The sequence below is a fragment of the Nycticebus coucang genome, chromosome 1 (genome assembly GCF_027406575.1).
Source record: "Nycticebus coucang isolate mNycCou1 chromosome 1, mNycCou1.pri, whole genome shotgun sequence".
In the NCBI taxonomy this organism is placed as follows: Eukaryota; Metazoa; Chordata; class Mammalia; order Primates; family Lorisidae; genus Nycticebus; species Nycticebus coucang.
Window position 1 is genome coordinate 135,593,861 of NC_069780.1, and position 4,690 is coordinate 135,598,550.

Genomic DNA, 4,690 nt, shown 5'->3' on the forward strand with positions numbered 1-4,690 from the left:
AAACTCTTGAGGATGTTGGACTGGGAAAAGATTTTATGAAATGACTTCAGCAGCAATCATAACAACCACAAAAATAAACTGAAAAGCATCTGCATAGCTAAGGACACATAAGTAAAGCAAATAGACAACCTTCAAAATGGGAAAAGATATTTGCATATTACAAATCTGACAAAGGCTTGATAACTAGGCTCTATAGAGAACTCAAATTAACAACAAAAAAAGAGCAAACAATCCAATCTATCACTGGGCAAGAGACATGAACAGAACCTTCTCTGAGTAAGACAGAAAAAAATGCTCATTCTCCCTAACAATGAAGAGAAAAGCAAATCAAAACTACCCTGAGATATCACTTAACCACAATGAGAATAGTCCCAAAGTTGCAGATGCTGGCATGGATGAGGAACAAAGGTTACACTTACACTGTTGGTGGGACTGGAAACTAATATAGTCCCTTTGCAAAGAAGTATGGAGAATCCTCAAAGAACTCAAATTATACCTACCATTTGACCTTGGGAATCACACTACTAGGCATCTACCCAGAAAAAAAACCTCATTAAGACATTTGCACTAGAATGTTTATTGCAGCTCAATTTACAATTGCCATGATGTGGAAATGACCTAAACACCCATCAACTCAGGAAATGTATTAACAAGTTGTGGTATATGTATACCTTGGATATGTTCTGACACAAGAAGGTGACCTTACATCATCTTTTGTATTAACTTGGATGGAGAGAAAACGTTCTTCTTAGTAAAGGATCACAAGAATGGAAAAGCAAGTATCCAATGTACTCAATTTTATTATGAAGCCAGTAGATGATCTAACACATGCCCACACAGGAGAAAAACTTAATTCTGTTCAAGTTCGAGGGAGGGGAAATGAGGGAAGGGGAAGAGGAGGGGGGAATGGTGTGCTTCCACTTAAAGGGCACAGGGCAGGGGTGTATGGCATACCTTTTGGGCATGGGACACAACTGCCAGAGGGACTCTACCTAAAAAATTCAAAAATTGTGACCTGGTTATTTGTACTCTCACAATAACCAAAAAAATTATTTTTAATTTTTTTTTTATTTAAAAAATACAGGAGAGTTTGAGAAGGAGCAGGTGACAAGCCAGGGGCCCTGAGTAGAAAGACAGCAGATTTAGATGAGAACGACAGAGGAGTTCCTTGGCTCCGGACAGAGAGCCACGGAATGAGGCGACTGGCTGGAGGAGGTACTATGTGAAAACCCTTCTGTTGCTATTAATACAGACATTAACTACAGTTGGCTTAAGCCACAAAGGACACCAGGAACTCCAGGGGTTCAGACAGCTTCAGGTATGACTAGACCTGGGTTCTCAATGATTTTACAGACTACTCTCTCTCACCTTTGGTTCTCTGGCTTTGCGTCCTGCTGGGTGGGTTTTATTTTCTGGTAGACTTTTCCCAGGTTATGGCAAAGAGAACCTCCAGTAGCTCCTGGCTCACAATCTAACAAATGTAACTCCATGGAAAAAGATGTCTTCCTAGTTCCAGCAAAAGCCCTAGGAAGAACTCAGATTGGACTGGCTCAGATGACATGTCTACTGCTGACCGTGCCTGGATCACTTACCATCACTGGAGCTAAGGCTAAGGAGGAATACTGTGGCTCCCAAGAGGAAAAGTGTGAGTCCATTGCCAGATAATATACAACAACTTGTGGTGGAAAAATAGCAAGAAAGGGGATGTGAGGACATGAAGAGTGTGAGTAAATCATTCCTTTTTTCAAATTTTGGCTGTAATTCATTGTGGCAAACCAGTAGTAAAATGCTTTCCTGTCAAAATGCTTAGATAGCTTTAATTCAGAGTTTCTCAAATTAAAAAAAAAAATTATTCCTCTAAAGAGCATTTGTGAACATTTTTGGCCTAATCACCCCCTATGCGAGTTCTAATGCCACAGATATACTACATACCTGCTTATGTGTTCTATTTCTGTGCCTCATAGATCAAAAGAGTAAGTACAGGAGTGCTCTGAGGGAAGGTAGGTGGCGGTGGCCCTGGCTAGCAGCTGAGATGTTAGCACTGAGGTGTGCCAAAGGTGACCAGTTCTAACGAGTTTGAGCTGAACCAGCCACCAGAGGATGGCATCTCCTCGGTGAAGTTCAGCCCCAACACCTCCCAGTTCCTGCTGCTGTCCTCTTGGGACACATCTGTGCACCTTTACAATGTGCTGGCCAACTCCATGCGGCTCAGGTACACTGATGCCATCTTGGACTGCACGTTCTACAATCCAACACATGCCTGGAGTGGGGGATTAGATCATCAGTTGGAAATGCTTGGTTTGAGCACATCAAGAAAATCCTGTTGCCACCCATGATGCCCCTATCAGATGTGTTGAATACTGTCCAGAAGTGAATGTGATGGTTACTGGAAGTTGGGATCAAACAGTTAAATTATGGGATCCCAGAACTCCTAGTAATGCTGGGACCTTCTCTCAGCCTGAAAAGATGTATGCCCTCTCTGTGTATGGCAACTGGCTGATTGTGAGAACAACAGACCGCAGAGGGTTGGTGTGGGACTTAGGGAACATGGGCTCCTATGCAGCAGTGCAGGGAGCCCAGCCTAAAATACCACACTTGCTGCATAAGAGCCTTTCCGAACAAGCAGGGTTATGTATTAAGCTCTATTGCAGTCCAAGCGACAGTTGAATACTTGGACCCAAGCCCTGAGGTATACAAGAAAAAGTACACCTTCAAATGTCACAGACTTAAAGAAAATATCGAGTAAATTTACCCAGTCAATGCTATTTCCTTTCACAATATCCACAATACATTTGCCACAGGTGGTTCTGATGGATTTGTAAATATATGGGATCCATTTAACAAAAAGTTACTGTGCCATTTCCATTGGCACCCCACAGCATTGCATCACTTGCCTTCAGTAATGATGGAACTGCAGTTGCAATAGCATCATCTCACATGTATGAAATGGTGACACAGAACATCCTGAAGATGGTATCTTCTTTTTTTTTTTTTTTTTTTTGAGACAGAGCCTCACTATGTCACCCTTGGGAGAGTGCCGTGGTGTCACAGCTCACAGCAACCTCAAACTCTTGGGCTTAAGATATTCTCTTGCCTCAGCCTCCCAAGTAGCTGGGACTATGGGTGCCCACCAGAATGCCGGGCTATTTTTTTATTGCAGTTGTCATTTGTTTAGTAGGCTCAGGCCGGGCTGGAACCTGCTAGCCTCAGTGTATGTGGCTGGCTCCCTGCTTACTGAGCTACAGGAGCCAAACCCTAAAGATGTTATCTTTATTTGCCAAGTGACAAATGCAGAAACAAAACCCAAGTCCACCTAATCATCTCGTAAAAGGGGTTTCTCTGCGGAAAGCTTCTTTGCTTCCTACAAATACATGCTTGTCCCTTAAGCAGGGGTCCTCAAACTGCAGCCCGCAGGCCACATGAGGCAGTGTGATTGTATTTGTTCCCATTTTGTTTTTTTACTTCAAAATAAGATATGTGCAGTGTGCATAGGAATTTGTTCATAGTTTTTTTTTTTTTTTTTTAAACTATAGTCTGGCCCTCCAATGGTCTGAGGGACAGTGAATTGGCCCCCTGTTTAAAAAGTTTGAGGACGCCTGCAAGGGATGTCTTGTAGTTGTTGTGGATACTTATTTAGTAAGCGGATTTCTCAGTTCTTACAAGGAAACTGTCTGTGTGCCCTTTAATACTTTGTTTAGGGTGAGGAATCTTTGTGTCCTTGTGCAGTACTCTGAAGAACTCCCCTTCCGACCCCCAAGCAAGCCTGTTTGCTGTTTATGAGCATTTGAGTTCTTTCTGTTATATAACCTAAACCTGTTTTTCCATGCTGCCTAATAAATCAGAGATTCAGAACCTTTATAAAAAAGTACAAAGTTGGGCAGCGCCTGTGGCTCAGTGAGTAGGGCGCTGGCCCCATATGCCGAGGGTGGCGGGTTCAAACCCAGCCCCGGCCCAACTGCAACAAAAAAAAATAGCCGGGTGTTGTGGTGGGCGCCTGTAGACCCAGCTGCTTGGGAGGCTGAGGCAAGAGAATCGCGTAAGCCCAAGAGTTAGAGGTTGCTTTGAGCCGTGTGACGCCACGGCACTCTACCCGAGGGCGGTACAGTGAGACTCTGTCTCTACAAAAAAAAAAAAAAAAAAAGTACGAAGTTTACTCTTTTTATCCAGTGCAAGGTTAAAAACAATAAAATAAAATTTTAAATTAAAATTTTAGCTAAATTAAAAACATTTGTATTTTACCTGTATTTGCTGAATAACTTTTAATGTAATTTATTTACTTATAATTATAATGCATCTAATTATATACAATAACCACTTTGTATAAGTGAATAATAATAGCAATATAATCAATTTCTTAAAAATCACTCAAAACTGTTTTTTTCAACAAAATAAAACACTTGACAATAATTGACTTACTAAACATTACTTTTAACTTTTACTTGACATGAGAAAATAACTTTAATATAACTAGATGTTTGATATTTATTCAGATATCATTGACATTTTTTCTTTTCAGCACTTGAAATATTTAATGATAGTTGAATAATTTTTATAGAATTATATAGTATAATCCAGACCATTTTTATTTATTTCTCAAAGTTCAAGTCAAACAAAAAAGCACTGAGGATCTAATGTGGACAATATACTCAAGGCAGCTAATGGCAGCCAATAGGCACGCCCAGGCCAACTT

The 4,690-nt window shown here is 41.0% G+C and overlaps 1 pseudogene; it reads left to right on the plus strand.

Annotated features, from left to right (window-relative positions):
* Positions 1-1,488: 1,488 nt before the first annotated feature.
* On the plus strand, positions 1,489-3,317 carry LOC128591220 (mitotic checkpoint protein BUB3-like; annotated as a pseudogene).
* Positions 3,318-4,690: the final 1,373 nt, after the last annotated feature.